Here is a 21183-nt window from a genome sequence, read left to right on the forward strand (position 1 = left end):
GGATAACAAGTGAAAAAGGAATATCTTTGCTGGGGGGAGTTTATTAGCTTTATACTCACAATTTTCTAATAAATATTACATGTTCATAACAAATTATTCTACAGATGTTCAAGCTGAACAGCAAGCTCCTTAAAAAAAAGTGCAAGAAAAAAATGTGTTATTGCCTCCCGAATGACATGACTAGATTATTGTTATTCCCACCGTGTCAATTGTTCTTATGTTTAACTTGATAAACTGCAGGTGCTTGAAATTGCTGCAGCAGCTAGAATACTGATTCACAATAAAAGTTCATGTCACATTTCTCCTGTCTGCTTTTAGCCTAAATTTACTTCATGAAAAAGGTGATGAGAAGGAGTTTCTTTGCACAAAGGAATTGGAGCTTCCATATGATTTGGCAGCTGTACCATGGAAAAAAGATGATGCCAACAGGTGCAGAGGAGTAGAGTTCACAATATTGCTGGTTCCTCCTTTATTGCAAACATGCAGCAAAGCAGAATAAGTCTTTCTCCTGGAGGACCCAGGTGCAAATGGAGGTAACAGTGGGATAGACCTGAAGTTTTCAGCTGTCCTCTTTGCCCTAGAATTATCAGGAGTTTGGTTTGTGAAATGCCCTGTGGTGCAGGAACTCTTTCAAGAGGTAAACAAAGCTGCATACTACTTTTGATTATATAATTACACTTTTGAAAATTAATGTAAAATTTTCATAGATTGATAATATGGCTGGGGTTTTTACTTCACTGCAGGTAAAAATAACATGATTTGTTGACAATGGCCATAATATATCCAAGATAATTAAACCAAAGAGGGGACATTAAGGGAGATATTTAAGTATTTTACCTAGGTTCTTTTCCATATTCAATGCTCAAAAAATGTTGCAGGTTTTGTTTACTTTAAAAAAAAAAATTCCTTTATCTATTTAAAAAATTGTTTCTTTCTTATACTACACAGTTTCGTGGCTATATTCAGAAATTAATTATCATCACAGGACACAAGTATTTCCTGCTTTACATTTATTTTTGCTATGAATACAAAAACAATATTCTTCTGAGACAGTCATGGCAAAAAGCAAAGCATTCCAGGAGCCACACAGTGACCCTGTAAATGGACTTATCTATACTGATTTCAGGCAACGTTAGTGCTTCTTCTTTCCAGACAGCCCAAGAGATTTGGTTCTGTTCCTATGAAATTTTGCTTTGATTTTAGCCAGGATGTGGTCAGACCTGATTGAGCTAATAAGTCTGTTTGGATTAGAAACTTCAGAGGTATTCTAATAACCTGTTCTGGTATAAATTAAAAGCAGACCAAGCCTACACAGAGTAAGCAAGGATGAAAATGACAACAGGCAAATTTAGATCTTCCTTTTCTGGATTTGGGCACTCTATTAGAACCCTCCTGCTGAACAGAGCTTTTTACCTCCCTCATTGCAAATGAGCCTGCTTTTATGTACCTTTATATTTCTTAGATGCAAATGTTCCTGCAAGAGAAGGAAACACAACATCCTCAATGAAAACTGGTGTTTCTGTGCTGTTGAGGTTACTGGTTCATGTTTTAGTCCTGAAAAATTCATTAACTACTCTCTCAGCTTTAAAGCATTCTTACAAAACCAAGAAGCTGAAAATACATACTATGGGATGTAGATTTGTGAAGCTGGCAGCTTTCTGGAGGGTTAAAGCTTATGAAAATCCAAATCCAAGCTAAAATGTATGGAATGTGAGCCTTGCCTTGGGGCTTTATCCAAAATACACTGAGCCTAGGAAGACTCCTTCCACTGACTTCGCTCAGCTTTGGATCGAGTCTTTCAAAGATGTAAAACTGAGGCTAGAAATGCTTAGCTTGTGGATGAGGTTTGGTTACAAAAAGAAGTTGTACAAGTTCAAGATTCAAAGGGAAAGCCTAAATTATGGAATCTCAGGGTCAGAAGGTCAAAATTACACAGAGAAATTGCACCCTTCATGCTGGCAAGCTGACAGCATGAGCAGAGAAAATGTGAGAAGGGAAGGACACCAGAGCAGCCCAAACCCACAGGATGAGTAGCAATCCTGAAACTGTTATATTTCGATTTCTAAGACTGTTACCTGCATACCACAGTGTTTTTCTCCTCCCTCACTCATGGCTAACACTCTCCTAACGTTGATGGGAATGTGATGTATTATATGACATATATGAATGTATTTTATTTAGGTGAATTGTGAATTATTTTATTTAGGTGTCTCTGGGAAGAAAATGCTTCAAATACAGCACAGAAGCAGAACTTTCGTACCATAGTAAATAGGAAGAGCAGCAAAATCCCTGAAGTGTTCAAGCAATTTAAATGTTCCAACAAGTGGGGATTGCTTTAATCATTTAAGAGAAGGGGGTGAAGCCACAACCCAGCAGCTGCTGGAGACAGGATGGAATTTTCTATTCCCTGCTTTACTATACATTTAAACTTGTCTCAGGAATAAGGTGTACCTCTTCAGCTAAATACCATTTTTCCATCAGGTTTCATTCAGCAAAACTATAAATTATTTTGATACTTCAAGATAGTACATTATTGTAAGAACAGGAACAGCCTCATCAAAGTGTTCAGCCTATGTGTGAGAGCACACCTGAGTGTTTCCCCGAAATGAGGAATGAGGGTGGCCTCTCTGTTTAGATTTTCTTAAGCAAGCTGCCCCCGCTGAATGATTGTGTTTGTTGGCACTTAGGGGAGACAGTGCATTCCTGGGCAGAAAGTTCACTGAACAGGAGCGTCATTAGTGAGCCCTTCTGAGAGTCATTCCAAGTCTTCAGAAGGTCTGCAGCAAGAATGCATTTCTGAAGCAGCTGCTTAAAGATCTGAGGGAAACTTGGCTGGAAAAACAGCCACATGATCTTCCAGCCCCTCGAGTATTTTTGGCTTTCAGATGCTGAGTCCAACATGACATGACAGCCTTACACAACCAAAAACTCACCATCAACCAACAGAGTAAGTGACAGCTAAACAGAGCAGGGGAAGAGACGCACACCCACCTTTCCCTTGTTTTTATTTATCCTTATCAAAGTTTTTTAGCCTCTGACAGTTCAGATGGAAGTGAAAACATCCCACAGTGGCTCTGGCTGTGGTGCAGGGCAGCATGCCAGCTGCAAGCAAGTTGTCCTGAGCATGCATGAGCACTGTGAGCATCTTGTGTCAGGGCAGATCCACAGGCACAGACAGCTCTGGGCTTTTGAAAAGTTTGGATGAGTTTGTTTTATCTCTAGCTCTAGCCCTTCATCATCACACTATCCCTTTAAAAATACCTATTGATATATAGCCCTTGAAAAATACAATTTGCAGGTCATAGAGCTGAAAGAGGGCTGGAAGAAACTATCATCTTGTTGTGTAACAATTGGTGTCACTCTGTTCTTGGTCCCTATCCTTATATTCTGGAGATGACACCCTATTCCCACTATGGGACACAGGTACAAATAAGGGGAAAGGAGGTAAAATTGTAGGGCCTGACACTCACAATAATGGCTTTACTCCCAACCATGAAGCTAGAGCTAGGTACATTTGCACTTACTCTAAATCCTATTTTCACAGTCAAAGTGGTGTAAATGAATGCTAGAGTTGGTGGGAATAAGGACTATTGTCTTCAAAGTGATAAATTGATCGCTCTAAAGTTCACAGAATACAGATTTTTCTTTATCTGATACAATTTGGAAATCTTATCCTAGCAGTAATAATAAAGTGGAAGACAAATGACTAGATAATTTTGTGCCCCCCAAAGTCTTTAAGTTAATTATGGATCACACTTCAGGAGATCTAAAGATATTATGTGCTATTCAAAGATATGTATGAATTTCACAGCAAACCACAGAAGCTTCTGCTTCATACATGATAATTGCTGGATTATGGATAATTGTTAGATAAAATAGTTTTCTTTGGATTTATTAAAATTCACAAAAATTTCCTTATGGCAGACATAGTTCTGAGTTAACAGAGCAACAAAAAATTCTAAATAATTAACTTTCTCTGACAGCCAAGTAGTCTCTGTTTCAAAACATAACAAAACAAAACAAAACAAAACAAAACAAAACATCACTTATTTGAAAGTAAATCAAGTCTCTTTGATGCTTTGAATTGTAGCTCAACTAATGTATTTCTTACTAAAGTCCAAAATTCTTTGAAAGTGTTTATGAAATGTGTTGCATCCTAAAGGATTTTGTGGGGTTTTTTAGGTGTGGTACTTTAAACCAGCCTGCAGGTAAAGACAGAAAAATCAATTAGTTTCTCCTCTGTTTCATTAAAGCAAAAAAGTTGGAGCTCTGGGTTAATTTCTAGAGCAGAGAATAATATGTGGCTTAGCAAAACCAATACACAGGAAGAGGGGAAAAGCTGTCTACAATCTGTGAATGACTGATAAGCATATATAACACATTTGTAAAAGAACACATAGCTTTGTTCCTTTCAAAATTTAAGGAAAAACAGTAACAGCTGTTTAGCCCAAGTATTTCTGGAACTGGTGTGAGAAGTTCCTCTCTGAGAACACAGACTCCTTTAATTTAGGATTATACGCCCCTAATTATTGAGATACTTTTGCTTAATGGACAGAAATGTCATTTGAATTTTTATGACTGTAAACAGTTTTTAAGACAGTCACCTGGGCCCATTCAGAGCAAACATTTCTGCAAACAGATCTATAAAAATAATAGGTCTAGGAACAAGGACTGAAGTGTATTTACAGAAAAAAAAACCAAAGCTATATAGCAAAGAGCTGTGGCCCTGCAAAATGGTCCAGCATATAATAGACAAATCAAGCCTACAATCTCCTGCACCACATAGCAAAAGGACAAATACAATCCTTGAAGGTGTAAGTGGGTAGGAATTGAGATTGGTTTTTTCCCTCCATATAAGGATTTGTTACCCACCAAATGCTGGGTACAGTTCCAGGGCTCCCCTTTTGGAATAGAATTTGGAAGGAGGGCGGCACTATAGAAAATAAAGCTCCTTTAAAATAATTCAGGGTCTGGGACAATGCCATACCACAAGGGAGATGGAAGGTGTTCCATCTGTTCCCATCAAAAGGAAAAAGAGAAAAGGATGGAGCAATGACTCAGTTACTGCACCACCTTCACAGAGACAAAATATCTGGTTCTAAAAGCCTCTTGAACTTGGTGGAAAAGGCATGACACAAAGTGAAGGCTTGAAGCTGAAGCCAGATAAATTCAAACAGGAAATACGGCCTGATTTTTATTACTTTTTTATTTAAGTCATCACACTGATTAAGTACTGAAACAAACTACTGAGGACAGCAGCCTGGCAGTGTCTTTTGGACTGGAGCTATCAGTGGGACATCTACTTAGACAAGGCATGACTCTCAGTCCAACACTTGGAAAACTAGCTGAAATGTGCAAATGTGTGATAAGAATGTGAGAAATGGAGTCGAGATTCCCCCTCAAGTCCCAAATGCTACAAAAGTCCAGCTGTACAGATTTCCTTTTGGTCCATGATTTCAAATTCATTTGAGGTTAATTTTCTGGCTCAGGAAGTAAATCAGTCTCAGTATCAACTGGAATTTGTTTTTTTAGAACCTTGGCTTTGCAGATCTTTGATAGCAATGAGGGAAAACAGAAATTGTTATCACAGTAGAGAAAAGTTGTTTCAAAAATTGTTATAGTAATCTGTTCCTTTTGGACCTATAAAGCCTTAGGAGGCTTAAGTGGAAAAAAAAGCATCTAGTTATTGAGATTTTTTTGTACATTTTGATGCTTTAAAAGCAATGCTTCTGCCAGCAATTTTCATTGAATACTGTTATTTATAGAGCCACTCAGCAATGAAATAGAAAGCTGTAATCACACTCTACATGCTTTGGCAGCCCTTGACATGGGCTGGATGTCTGAGAGGTACTGTGTTAGACTATCTTTTTTTTCCTTTCTTAATAATAATAAAAAAAAGATAATAAAAATCTTTCTTTAGAATTTCTCTATAAAAGAGGAGAACTCATTAGCTGAGAGACACACAAAATGTAGAGTGCTTATTATTCTTTTGTGATGAAGATACTAAGTTTAGCCAGACATTGTATTTTAATTGGATTTTCCAGCAGTAAAAGCAAAAGACTCTCAAAATGAACCCTCCAAGGGAGGAGAGAAATTATTCTGCTCTTTCCCTTTGAGTCCCTGTGGCCAGTGGGATGTCTCTGGGTGTTTGACCCCCATGATTCCAGTCCCAGTGGATTGGCTCATTCTACATCCCTGTAGAGGAGGAAGATGATGATGATGACAATGATGATGACGATGATGATGAATGCTGATGCCTGCAGCCTCCCCTTCCAGCCCCAAGCTAAGGAACTAGCAAATATGCTTTCCAACAGGGCATGCCAGAGAGGGACTTAGTCGTGTGCTCGTCTTGTCAGCCCAACTCTTGTTTCAAAACTGCAAGGCCTCAGGCCCTGTTTCTCTTGGGAAGCTGCTAAAAGGGACCCTTGTCCCCACGGGGAGCTTGCTGGGCTCAGTGGGACCCTCAGGTATTAGTGGCTGGACAGCCTCACTTGCCCAGGTGGGGTCCCACCCTGCACCACACCTGCACAGATGCTTTACTGCAGCTCAAGCAGGGATTGTCCAACAACCTTGCAAAGGATGTCACTGACTCATAGTGTCGTTTTAATTCCCCACTTGGCACAATAAGAGAACCTGGAAAATTAACATAGAGTGGCTTTTCTCCCTTTTAACACTCAGAGTATGGGTAAAAAGCTCGTGGCAATCTGCTTTCTCACCTGACTTTAACATCTTTTGCTCTTAATGTCCCTTTCAATGACATAGACAATGAGATCGAGTGTTCCCTCAGCAAGTTTGCAGATGAAACAAAGTTGAGCAGTGGAGGTGACACAATCGCAGGAAGGGATGTCATCCAGGGGAGCCTGGGCAAAGCTTGAGAAGTGGTCCACAAGAAACTCATGAAGTTCAACAAGTCCAAGTGTAAGGTGCAGTACCTATATCAGAGTAGTCCCATATATGAGCACAGACTGGGAGAAGTCATTGAGAACAGCCATGTGGAGAATGATTTGCAGGTTCTGGTAGACAAAAAGCTAGACATGGCCCAGCAATCTGCACTGACAGTCCAGAAAGTCAGTCATGTCCTGGGCTGCATCCAAAGCAGCGTGGCCAGCAGGGCAAGGGAGGTGATTCCACCCCTATGCTCAGCTCTGGTGAGACCCCACCTGCAGTGCTGCATCCAGCTCTGGAGGCCCCAGTACAAGACAGACATGGATGTGTTCGAGCAAGTCTAGAGAAGGCCAGAAAAATTATCAGATGGCTGGAGCACCTCTTCTCTGAAGACAGTCTGAAATAGTTGGGGTGGCTCTGCCTGGAGTAGAGAAGGCTTTGGAGAGGCCTTGTAGCACCTTCCACTTCCTAAAGGGAGCTTATAAAATAGATGAATAGGGACTTCTTACACAAGATAGATGTAGGACGAGGGAGAATGGTTTTACACTGAATCCACTAAGCTTCACTGTGTTTTCTACATGCATACAAATGAACTGGATTACTATTATTTAATTTGGACCATTTAAGTTAGTGAAGCTGAAGCATGCATATCATGACAGAGTCTTACACGCTTAAGCTATAAACAATAAAATAAGAAAGAGATGCAAAAAGGTGCTATGAGGAACAGTGAGAGGGAATGGGGATAAAAGAGGACTGCTGGCATCCTCAGTCATATAAACTTCAGTAAACATGGGAGTTTCATCAGGATCTTATTGAACATGTCACTCGGGGTGATTTCCTTACCACTTATCTTACCAAATCCACTGGTTCTAGCACTTGAACAGCCTGTATATCCAAGACAAGAAAAAGGACCAAGCATGAAATCTGATGCACAGAAAATGTTAGCAGAAAAGTGTATTCTCATGGCATTAATGACCACACAGCCCTTATAAAGGTACACACTCTGAAGTTATAACCTTCATATATTGGGAACAGATTTTTGATTAGGAGTTGAAGCATCAATTTAATTTGGGTGCACTGCACACAGAGAGTGTAAAAGGGAGGCAAAAAACTGCTGTCAGCATGGCCAAAGAAAGATATCAGACAACTGACCTAGTAAAGACAGAAGTACAACATTTGTTCTGGGCTGGAAAAACATCAAGAGGAATCAGGAACAGAAGAACATTACAATATCTCATTTATTACCCTGCATTGGCTTTATTGTTCCAAATAGTAATAAAAAAAGATGAAAGTACTCCCTGAGCTGTCTGTGGCTACATCTTTGTTAGTAATTGTTGTGGCACAATAGGAATAAATCTACAGGGTAAATGACTGGTGCTGAAGACCTAAACTGTACACTATTTAAATCTCAGAAATGTTTAGTATAGACTGTCCTTGTGTGTTTCCATGGGCCCAGGAGCAGTGAGAGCACATCTCTTGGTTCAATCTCAGCTGCAAATAAAGTTTGTGCACTCTGAGGTGTTTCCCATACACAAACTAAAGCACAGCACAGGGAGATGGTGTGGAGATTTCAGTTCAGACACACACTTCTGACCCACCTTCCAATGTGCCCAGTAGGACTGGAACTGGCATCTACAGCTAGTCACATATAATGGAAGAAAGGAAAATGTGTGGCAGAGTAGCACCAACATCACAAAGAGAAAAAACTACAAACTTGCAGCTATGGCCACCACTGCATAACTGTCCTCAAGGATGGATTGAAACAATTATCCTGTCTCCTATCTGGGCAGATCCAGATAAAAGTGGGATGGATGTGATGATAAAGCTCACTGCTTAGTGGGTTTGGGGATTTAACAAGGGCTATGCACAGCAAATGTCAAGGAGAAAAAGAAGAAAATTCTATACCACATGCTACTTTAAAAAATCTGCATTAGTTTATTCATTGATATCACAGCCCATAGTGTTCACTGAAATTACTCAGCTTCCTTCTTCAGAAGAAAAATGTCACAGGAGGGAAGGAATGCTCCCTAACAGCCTGACATGAAATGTTAACACATCACAGGTCACCGAGGTTACATATGTAGAGCAATAGTCCTTAGATTCTTAAAACAAACAAGAGTTCTAATTGTAAGTGGTTGTGTACATGTGATTGTTGTATCTATTTTTTCAAAGATGCTTCTCTGAGTCTAAATTCACATTTATTTGTTTTTCTCAAGTGTCACAGTGTCTGAGGACCAGGCACCTAATCCCCTCTCTCAATAGGTTTAGGCAGAAGCAGGTATCTCCTTATCAGTTCAAAAGGTCAGTTTCCAAAGCTAATATAGGTGCTTATTTTACCAAGAGACTCCTGCAAAGTTTATTCTCCAGCCCATCTCTGCAAGCCACCACCTGAAACTATACCACAGACATGCCAGGCGAGGGGCAGAGCCCATCGCACACGAGAACAGCCAGAGCACTTGGCTGACTGACACTCAGCCCTCAGCTGACCAGCCAGACCATTATGTAAAATTCCTCAGGGAGCAGTGAGGCATTCCTGCTCAGAGAACAGTCTGAGGAGCAGCTGGATGCAGTACCCGCTGTGGGAGGAGGGGGGGATCTACAAACAGACCCCCTATTTCCCCACACGTTTACTGAAACCCCCCTGATTCCCTGCTCAGCCAGAGCCTCCCTCGAGCTGCTGCATGAAGAGCTATTCATGGGCAGTGTGTTTGTCCAGCTCAGATAAAAGATAACTGTCCACTACTGGCTATCGTTCAGCACTTTCTCTCCTGTGCTTCTGAGCTTCTTAGTGTAACACCCCAGGAAAAAGAATTTCAATGAGAAATTATATCTGCCGAGTGAGACACAGGTTTCTATATTAAACTAGCCCCATTCAGTGCACTAAAAAATTTTAAAGTAAATGAAGCAGGGGCATACAAGCACAAGACTGCCAATTTGGAAAAAAAAAATAAATGTATAAGCAGTTATAAAAGAGAGTATAAAACACCAGCACAAAAAACCCCAAAAAACCTCAGGGACTCTTTCTTTCAACATGTTGTAAGAGATTGGGTCTATTGTTGAAAAAGTAAGGTCCTTGACTGAAGCTTGAACTGTGTTTCAGGATATTTAAAGCTCTCCCAATAAATTTTCTTGTGCCCATTAGAGTGTGTTCAGCTGCCTCATTTTTTACAGAAGCACCACTGAAGTGCCTCTGTCTTTCCCTGCCTTGCCAATTTCCAGCTTTAGCTTTGAGGCACTCAGCTGTCTGTCCATGTATATTCCAAGGCTTAATTTGGGGTTTTTTTCCAATTGCAGTGATATTTGTATTCAAAACTCCGTAATTAGCTCATGGCCTTTCACAACTGCCAGGTAAAATTCTACCTGCTACTGGTGAGACAGAGCAAGAAAGATTAATTATCTAATAAGAACACAATTAACAGAGATTTACAAAGATACATTTTGTCCTTGAAAAGGTAAAATAAAACATATTGCCAGACCTACCAAACAGGTAGAAACTGTTCTTCCTTTAAACAGCCCCCTTAACCAGAAATCTTCCTGTATACATTCCTAAATACAAATGGCAAATATTCAAAAGTTCTTTGAGTGAACATTACTGACGATGAACACTACTGATGGTAATTGATACTGCTTTGACAAATATTTCTGCTTCCAGAACTCTGATCAGTCTGACAAAAGCAAATTTATAAATTACTCATCTATCATGAGATCTCCACAGTTTTGTGAAATTTATGGCAGCTTTTACAGCATGAATTGTACTAGAAACTAAAACTAGAGACCAAAAATAACAGACAGAGTTTTTAAAGATAAATCACTAGAGAGACAGGCATGCAAACACTAAAATGGCTTCTTCATAATCATACAATTATTGGATGATGTCTGTACAGATGAAGAAATATTGCCTCAATTATGCTTATGGCTATAGACTATGGTTAATGTCTGACTTAAGAGAGGCTGTAGTTTAAGAGCAGTAGTAGTTTATCAGCTAGGTTCTGAACAGTTGCATCATCTCTCCAATTTTTGCATAGCGTATATTTTGGTATTTTTCACCTTGTGCTGCTCTGTTTCCAAGAAAATGTAAAAATCTTAAATTTTTGTTATGTTTGTGTTATGAATTAAATATAGTTTTCACAAAGTAGTTCAACCAATCCAGCTGTTCTAATCAAAAACCAAATTGCACACTTACAAAACTACGAAGCCATAACAAAAAGGCATTTCTAGGACAAGCAATTACAAAATGCTGTATTTCTTTACTTCTCTGAAAGAGAACCTCTTTCAGGGGAAAAATCACCCATAAATGCCCTTTGAGGGTGTTCAAGAATCAGGGTCTGGCGCCAAATGTCACACTTCATATTTCTGCTTTGATTTAGTTTCAAACATAACAGTAAACTTTCCAGCACCCCCATTAAAGCAGTTCCCACACGGTGCAGCTGGAATTGCTCTTCACTGCACTCCCTGTTCTCACCCTGCTGGTGCTCCTTGCAGAGCAGAAAATCCATCCCAGCTGTGCCTCACGCCCTGTGGGACAGCTTCTTCCTTGTGCAGTAATTAACAAATCCATGATAATCACAAATTCACAAATACGAAAGTCAGGTAACTGTATTGGCTTACTGACACTGGACTGGGATGAAACTGTATGTTTTAAGTCTTCCTGGTCTCATTACAGGTAAAAAAAAAGAGATTTTTAACAAATTATACCATGCACAATAGAAAAGAAAATATTACACATTTTGATGCAAAGCCTGAGAGCAGAGCAAGCCTCTGGCTTTGAGTCAACCTGTAAGCACCCCAGCATGAACAAGCCTCTCTCCTTTATACTTCACTAAACATTTCTCAGGAGTCACTGTATCAGTCAGGGAAAAGCAATGGCACCACTTCTAATCCTGCTGGAGGAGAGTGCCCTGTAGGCCACCTCTGTAAGATTGCTGAGAACTGCAGCTGTGGCAGTAGTTGAATGAGGCTCTACCTCATTCCCCAGATTCAAACCTCTGGTGGCTGAGCTGCAAGCTGCAACACCACAGCAATATTAACAGAAAGCAGTTTTGTGGGGCTGGGCAGAATTCAGTAGCTGGGAACCATGGAAAAAAAAATTAAACAAAAAAACCCCAACCCTGCTGTCCCCTTTGTGTGAAGCAACCAGAAAGATCATAGACCAGTCTATTAAAAAAATAATTGATGCTGTGGTCAATTTAGAAATTGCAATTTATAAGACTCATCATGCCAAGATGCTTTATTTAACTTTAAAAAGAATGTAGCAGATGCATTTTCTATGTTAGATTAAACCAATAATTGTAATGATATGTGTAAAAGAGGTGAAGTTTTCTGCTGCAAGCACTTGATGTCAGAGGAGAGAAATGGTTAGAGGAGACTTCAAGCGTGGCATCCACAGGGTGTGCTGGCAGTGCTATAGATCAAATAAATGCAACAATAATTACCCCTCCCAAAAGGGTAAAAATTTGCATGAGTTCATGCAAATTAGCAAAAGGCAATGAGCATCAAATGAGACCTCTACAGCCTGGAGACGACTGTCACTGCAAGCCTCTGAAGTGACATATCACCATAGATAATATACAAAAATAGAAAGAAGATAAGGTCATCTGCTGTCAGGGGATGGAGGGGGAGAGGGCTGGTGGAGATGGCTAGGGAATGGCAAGCATACTAAAAAATCCTGTGAAAACTTCAAAACTATGAAACTTCAAAAGCCCCTGGACCTTTTGCACTTCCAGATACTCCGTTTTAAAAGCCATCTTCTCTGACAGAGAAGTCCAAAGCCCCAGAAATCCCCACTATGGCTGTTGCTACCAATTATCAAAGACTCCTCTTCAGTACTTGTTTTACTCTTTTTTATAGGCTCCTGGAATACCACAGACCTGGTGCCTAAACCCATTGAAAGCTGCAGAAGGATTTCTGCCAGGCTACAACTTCTTTAGACTGGTGCCACGTAGATGACTTCAAAACAAGCTGATGCATTCAAGGAAAAGTCATTCATCAACCAGAAGATACTTTACCCTGCATAGAAACACCCATTCATTTATTGAACAGGAACATAACTTTTATTTTATTCCAGACTATCTTTACTCATCGAAAAACACACCCCTTTTTCTGCTCTGTTTGATAGGAGAATGATGGGTGCAGTCGTACTTCTGCAGAGATCAAAACATTCAGTCTTTTTAACAAGATCACAGGATCAGGGCTAAATCATGGAAAACAGGAAAACCCAGATGGTGATTTATGGCTGAATACATTTTTATGTTCAACATATCATAGACTGAATTGATTGTTTTGATAACAACTATGCAGCTTTTTAAATAGACACTGAATGGTTTTTTCTTCTCTCAGGCAAGTTGAAATATCAGTGGATTCACTTCTCTTTCCTGTTTGCTCTGTTTGTAGCTGGACACACAGATTTTAAAGCAACTGATGATCCTAGAGTGACCACATTAAAAACGCATTCTGAGGCTTCTGAGATAATGTTTGAATTGTCCCTGCTCAGAGCAATGACACACAGAGTGTGCCTGTTGGAAACAGCCAGGTTACTGCAGTGTTCTGTCTCCTTTGCCCGAAAATTGTAGGAAAGGTCATCTAACCTTTGCCACACAGATTTCAGCAATTTTCATTTCTAAGTAGGACAGGCTGACAGGACAGTAGGACAGGGTTTTTTAAAGCTCATGGAGAAGAAACCCAGTCATCACTATATCAACAGGCAAACTTTATTGCACCATTAACACAATGTGTTAAGAACAGTATTTGCTCTTGTCTCAATTCCAATTTTTTCCCTTTTTTTTAATTGAATGAAATAAGCAGAAATTAATACTGTTCCTACCTGTTCACTAAAAAATATACTGGCTATGTGGCTATTCTATAAAATGTACAAAAGTAATTTAATAAAATCCCAGCAGTTTAATCTGTTATGTGAAAGAGCAACGGCCAAATCTTAACCGTATGAGCCTGAAGGCTTTCTGCTGTAACAGGATTTAGCAATAACTTTTAATTGGCAGTTCAAAGTTAATCCACAGGGGAAAATGTGATCTGGCAAAAGCACTCAGTCACAGAATGAAAAAAAAAAGAATAAAAAAACCAACCCAGAACTGCGGGGTTTTTTTCCTCAGTATTTTTGCAGCTATTGTTATTGGGAAACATTATAGAAATAATTGCTGTATTGTCTCAGTCTAACAAGGTTCTGCTTCTGTGATACATTCTATCCCATTTGTACTTAATTTCTCTACCAAGGAAAAAGAAGGCAAAAGTTTAAATTTTTCAGTCCTTCTACTATATAGATATATATACATACAGCTTTATTTAACATACCTTCTGAAGAGAAAATCATAGACAAATCCCTTAGATTAATACTGTCCTCTTCCCTTTTTGTCCCTTGACATCAGGCCACAAGCCTGATTTTTTCTTGTTTCTACTCAAACAGCATCCAAAATGTTTGCAGAGAGGAACCATTTCTCCTCCTATATTTAGCCAAGGAAAAGCCCACAACACAAACAATTCTACTAGATTGTACTCACTAGGATCTGTTCAGCTCTAAATTTCAGCAATTCTGCCATCCGTGGTTTCTCTTCTTAGTTCCAGCAATGTTTCAGACTAAATCATGGTGTCCTGCTTAACACAGAAAACAACATATGGATGCCTCAGGAGAGAGCTGATGAGGTCCAAACCAGCCTCCCACCCTTAGACCAAATTCTGCATTGAAAGCTGAGCTTTTGGCAGCTTTTGGCAGTTGCCCTCATGGAACTACTAGGAATTCTGACAGCAGCATGTGAGAGGACCAACTATTTTTGTGAGAGTTCAGGAAGTGAGTGTCTGCGTTCCATCTATGACTGTATTGAGAAATACAGAAAGATTTCCTATATGTTGATTGGACCACAAGTCTCAAAAGCTGCAGCCCTTCAACATCTATTTCATATGAGTTACAGATTTTATTAAAAAAAATATACATATAAACATTCCCCATTTAAAAAGTTGATAACTTCATTTAAGTGACTGATTCCCTGACTTCTCACCTTAAATTTCATTGAAAACCAAACATCCACAGCTAATTTGTAAAATCTCAAGCACTTGGGAAATGTGGCAGTTTTACCCTCTTACTCTTTCAGCAAAAGCAGGCTGAGAACAGACCAGCCCATTGTTGGTTTGCAGACTGCTCACTTGCTGGCAAACTACTCCAGCAAGGTGACTGGAAAAATCACAACAGCTTGTTACAAATACAGCCAATATGGGTAAATCCATTAAAAGGAATGCTTCAGAAAAGTTATTCATGTTTTATTCAATCGTTTTACTTGAGAGATGTATTCACTCCACATCAATGGGTTATCTCCAAACACAGAATCTAAATAAACTTTTTGAACATGAAGCTTCATGTTTTACAGAACATCTAGTCCAAAAAGTAAACCTGAACTTCCTCCCTTACACATAAATTGAATAGGAAGGGCAACGATAATATACATTAACAATAGCAAGAAGTTTGAGTCCTTAAAGAATCTACAATCAAAAGTAAGTTTAAACAATCTTTTAAATATGAAACAGTCTAGGAAAGGTTAACTTTTGAGACAACGTAAAGGTAAAAGGGAATATAACTAAAACAAATTTGGATATTTTAACATATACTCCATTTGTCTCACTGATGTTTTAAAATGCTGAACACTCAGGTACACGTAAATGCTGTCCAGAGTCCCTGCACTATTGCAAAGTTTGACCAACTTTTAATATTAAATATTTTATTGCACATATTAAAAGTTATGCTCACAAAATAACAGAACTGCATTAAACTATTCTAAAAAACATTTTTTGTAGAAAAATTGCATTTTACCTGCTCTTTTGAAGAATTCTTGAAGCGGTTCTTTTGTTTGAAAAGAAAAACCAAAAAAAATAAAAATGCACAGATGTCAAAAATAAAAGACTTGGTTCAGCTGAGGGAGCCAGTGTATGCCCCTTGCTTTCTGGAGAGAGAGTTTATTTGGGTAAATAACTTTGTCGTTGTAGAATCCAGCTCAGTTCTTTGTAGTAAGCATCTCTGGATGGGGAGAGAGTGACATTGCATTCTCTGCCCACTCATAAATGAAGCAGAAATTCCCAGATTTGCCATCATGTGATTTCAGTGAGGAACTAGCACTCGACTTTCTCCCAGCACCCGTTACTCTCTGCCCAAACACAGCTCTTCGGAAGCCTGAGATGGTCGTAACAAGTGGCAAAGAGAGAAAGAGCACACAGGTCATGATTAGCTTCACTGAGCAGTTTAGGCAGGAAGAAATTTAAGACATTTTAGGCAGGAAGCAGGAGTCAAACAGAGAAGTGCCATTGTTAAACTGCCACCAAAGTTATAAAATAACCGATTTAGCAATTCTCACTAGGAAAAACTGGGCATATTGGGAGGGGAGGGTTATGGAAGGGAAATTCATATTTTCAGCCATTAGAAATTACTAACAAGATTGTCCTGACAAATACTCATTCTTGTCCCTTATACTGGAATTTCAAGGGTTTACAAATGCCACTGCAATACTCAGTGGGATGATAATTAAGCACCACATCAGCTAAACTCTTTTTGTCTGTATTAGACAAAAACTGATAAAAGATAATATAATCTACACTCTGCATAGAGTATATGCCAACTGGAGAAACAGATGCTCTGTTAATTTCATAGCTACAAGCAGAAGAGCACAAAGGAAAATAATGCATCATTTATTCTTCACAAAGAGAATGATGCTATTGGCATTTTGCCTTGAAGAACTGCATGTTATTAAATAGCAATGATGCTTTCTGCTAGCTGAGCCTTCCCAAAGAAGCAATTGCTACTGAAAGATAAGTAACCATTTTTGACCTTCTAATATTTAAATATGAGATTAACACTTCCAGCTCCCTCAAGAATATCCATAAGGTCATCAGTAGTTATCTCCAATGTTCCTATTTGATAAATATCATGGATCTACATCCACAGCCTGTCTCCCTTGCTTCTGGGGAAAGCCACTAATTGCTGGAGTCTGGTGAGGGAATGCGCTAAGTGGACCATTGTGCACTTTCTATTAAAGTGTTTAATTTGTGCTGGAGGTACTTAATCAACCAAAAGTGTATTCTTCAAAGCTTTTTTTCTTCTGTTTTATTTTTACCCATAGGCCTTTACCTTCAGCTTTATAGCAATTAATTTGTGTTTGTATTGCTTGGGTGCTTCAGCCATGGATGAGGACCCCAAAGCAGGAGATGCCGTAAAAACACAGAAAATGATGAAGTGTCCCTCTTTACAGATCATGTAAAATGCAGAAGAGAGCACAGTAAGGAGGAAGTAAGATATCACTGATTTGTACAGCAATTGTAGGATTTCCAGAGGGCATACATCAAAGGGATGCAGACTGTTCTGTTTTCTGTAAGAGGTCACCAGACAACTATCACCCCATTCAACCTACATTTCCATTAAGACTTGTACTACATTACTGGCTTGGCCATGATAACAGTGGAAGGCCAGGCAGAAATCCAGAGAATTAGTGAGAGGATGCCACACACAATGGAGTTGGCAGAAAACTCCAAATTAGTTGCAGGTTATTGGCATGTGGAATATTGTGGCCTTTACTATGCTCGTAGTAAACATTTGTGATATTCTCCTTCATTCCAAATACACTGGAATTGTGAAAACTGGGGATACAATGTTGTTGGTTGTCCTTATATTGCTAGGGAAATTTTCTTTGCTTCTCTAATTCTATTAGTAAATTGAAGGGGGAAAAGCAAAGAAGCATTATATATTCATGCTAGACAAAGTGGTGCTTGCTGCTGAATGTACCAAGTGGAAGGAACATCATGCCTTGCACTTGCAGAAGGATCTGCAGTGGGAAAAAAAAGGTATTCAAAAAACACCAGCTAATTATAAAATCTCATCTAGAAAAGACTGCTTAGAGAAAGCAGTGATGCTGCTCAGTTTGATTTAGGATTTCAAGTCTCTAAGTCTGTAGAGTGAAATCAGAGTTAACTGGGATCTGAACTCACAGGGATCATTTTTGTAATACCAAGTTCTTAAACTTCTTGGTTTCCACAGACCTAACCAGAGCTGTGTGGCAAACCAGGCTTGGTTCTGGTTGTCTCTCTTTCCAGAGCAAAAATGGGGGCTCTGACAGCCCCTCTCAAGGTTTTTATGGCGAAAATCCTGGTTTTGAAGTCAAGATAGATAGATAGATATAGATAGATATAGATAGATATAGATAGATATAGATAGATATAGATAGATTGATAAAGACAGACAGATAGATAGATGATAGATGATAGATAGATAGATAGATAGATAGATGATAGATAGATAGATAGATAGATAGATGATCGATAGATAGATAGATTAGATAGATGATAGATAGATAGATAGATAGATAGATAAAGAGTATAGCCCGTGCATTCTAACCAAGTCCCTGCTGGAGGTGAAGGAAAGACTCATTTCTCAGTAGGGAGTAAGTGCCTGCAAACAGGCTGTCTGTTGTGTGAAACTACAGAGCTCAGACCAACAGAGAGGCGCTTTCGCATTCCTGACGGACTTTCCAGGCGGGAGAGCGCTGCCCGCCCAGCGCTGGGGCGGAGGGGCTGCCAGGGAAGCCACCGGCAGTGCCTCCCAAGCAGGAGGGGCAGCTCCTCCAGCCCCCGGCTCATCCCTCCCACCGTGCCGCCGCTGCTGGGGGAGAGCGGGGTGGGTGAGTGACCGGGCTGCTCTCCTGCGCTTTAAATAGCGACACAGAAGTCTCGAATGCATAACTTATCCCAGCCCGCAGCAGGGCTTCAAATGCTTCACATCCCCCAAACTTCGCACGGCTATGCAAAAGTCACAGGTCTGAACTCACAGTTGTACTCCGTGGAGATGAAAGGTCAGTGCAGTCAGCAGTCGAAGAAGGGACACCCTGACAGCAGCCAGCTGTCCACTGCAGGATGAGATTAAAAACTTTCCAGACTGTATCATTTCTGTTAAGTAAGCCTCCACTCCCAAAATGTGGAGAATAAACACTGAGTTCTGTCATGGAGACCTTCAACTCAGACATGTAGATGTAGTGGGTGGGGATGAAACCTTGGGGGCCGAAGTAGAGAATTCTTCCAGAGGGAGAGGTCTGCTGCCCCGGCACAATGAATGGAAGAGGGAGATGTCTTTGCAAGGGGTCTTTCTAATCAGGAACATTTTGTTTCCCATGAGGCAGATGTGCACACACACCACACTGAGGCCATGCTGCTGCTCCTCTCTAGCTGCATTGGGCAAATGCACCCCAGGCTCAGACAAGCCTGAGCCAAGCTGTGGCTGGGCTCCATCCTCATCTGTCTCTTCTGTTCCTTTCTCCTTCAGTTACTTTTTTTCTACTTGTTTGATCCTGGATCTCCCTCTTTTTTCCTGCCCCTGTGAGGGCCTGTCCACAGGGAGGGTGAGAGGAGCAGTAGCGAGTAGAAGTGGTGAAAATACAGAGACAAAAAAGTCCATTTGCTGAACACCAACCTGAAGCAAGCTGGATACGGGTTTGAGCAACCTGGTCCAGTGGAAGGTGTCCCTGTCCATAGCAGAGAGCTTGGAAAGAGATGATCTTTAATGTCCCTTCCAAACCAAACCATTCTGTGATTCTGCGAGCCATCAAACTTTAATGAAAGATTCACCTTTCCAGAGAACATGGGAACAAGCAACTCCTCCAGGCAGGGCTGCAGCAAGGAAAAAAGAGAGCAAAACCATCTCTGGCAGCCAGCCTCGACTTTTTTTTCAGGATGAGGCTAAGACAGCATTAGTGGTTCATTCAGTCCCTAGTGATATTACACCAACCTATCCTGCACTCTGCTACTATTGGAGGTCTCTGAGTGTTTCACACCATGCTACAATTGTCATCGCACCGGTCAGCCCAGCACTGAGTGTGCCTCACCAGCGGTGGGATGGCCCACAGGAAAAGCAGAGCATCCATGAACTTTTGATCTTGCTCCCAGTGTGCCCCTGGCAAGGACACAGACACCCATCCCAGCCCTATTATCTGTGCCTGGATGTACTCTGAAAGGATGTACTCTGACGCAACAGGTCATGGGATATGGTCAGGGAGGAATGCAGATAACAACAGGACCCTTTCAGCTTTGAGCTCTGAAATGTGGCATTCAGTGCCTGCCTGACACTGCTCCGCTCATGGCCATAGTCCCTGGCTATGCAGCTGTTCCACAGGCCCAATGCTGCCCATCTTCACAGGCCAGGGAGCTGCTGGACATCTGTACCTTGCCTCAGGGGCACAGGGGCAGCACAGTAGTGTCCAGGTGATACAGGGAGGTCTCCCAGGATCATTACATTACTCTGTAAAAGAAGATGCAAATGAAAGAGCAAACGCCCTTTTATGCTCAAGCACATATGTCAAAAGAAGCATGAGACAGTACTTATTTCACAAGGGGAGCTTCATGTTCAAAAGCCATCCCTTGTCCTTAGGATTAATCACAACTCAGCTGAGGCAATTAAAAAGAGAAAGCTTTATCTGTGTGGGTCTCTCATTTACATAGAGAAACAAATCCTGAGTGGCCACAAATTCTACATCTCTCTGCACCTCTGCTGGTCTCTACATCTGTTGCAGAGTAACTACATATACTCCCTCTCCCCTTTCCACCTCTGCACTGGGCTGGAGTGGGGCAAGGTAAATAATTACTCTAGGACAGTTACACTGGTGTCCATGCAGAGGTAAACCTTAGTCTTAAATGGGGTTATGGAGCCATTTTTTCTGTGTGTGAGGCAGAGCAGAGGTGAAAGTAATTTTCTAGCAGAGGTGAAACTAATTTGCTTAAACTGGAAAGTTTTCTGAACTTTTCAGTAAAGGAGATATTTGACTGCTAAGATTTTTCAGTAAAGTTTAATAGTGGTTCGTAAGGCTTTTTCTGCCCATCAAAGTTGCATATTTCTCTACCATTTTTTTCCTAAATATGTGTATAATTAATAGCAATACATTATGATAATTAATTATATACACATATTTTATATATTATATTGCTAGGAAAGTCATAACATTATTATATACTACTTAACATGCCCCAATCCATTTTACAAAATCCGTTGTGTCAGTTTGGTTGAGCAGAAACATCTCTACCTCTGCATTTGCAAAACCAGTGAAAAGAATTTTCTTTCCAGACTCCTTAAAGCAGATCTGGCTCCCATAAGCTCAGCTATAAGAACATCTCACCATAAATCCATGTTGGATTTGAACAGAGGAGAGGTATGCTTCACAAGACAGTCACTTTCATCTCACTAGACAGGGTTTTTTTCTGACTTTTTACTCTCCACTGATGTAACTCCATCAGACCAAAATGCCATACTGAAGGAAAAACAGCTGTGCA

At 40.3% G+C, this 21183-nt stretch overlaps 1 protein-coding gene across 1 annotated transcript in view; it reads right to left on the reverse strand.

The window, feature by feature from the left end:
• Positions 1-15894, reverse strand: part of OCA2 (OCA2 melanosomal transmembrane protein) — a 193090-nt gene extending 177196 nt beyond the window's left edge. Inside the window, exons 1-2 of the mRNA XM_085055664.1 lie at positions 15698-15894; positions 14397-14487 (exon numbers count right to left, since the gene is read on the reverse strand). The gene's annotated coding sequence lies outside the window, so the exon portion shown is untranslated. The remainder of the gene's footprint in view (positions 1-14396; positions 14488-15697) is intronic.
• Between the last annotated feature and the right edge of the window lie 5289 nt (positions 15895-21183).

The sequence above is a fragment of the Lichenostomus cassidix genome, chromosome 1 (genome assembly GCF_008360975.1).
Source record: "Lichenostomus cassidix isolate B80296 chromosome 1, HeHo_3.0, whole genome shotgun sequence".
Classification (NCBI taxonomy): domain Eukaryota; kingdom Metazoa; phylum Chordata; class Aves; order Passeriformes; family Meliphagidae; genus Lichenostomus; species Lichenostomus cassidix.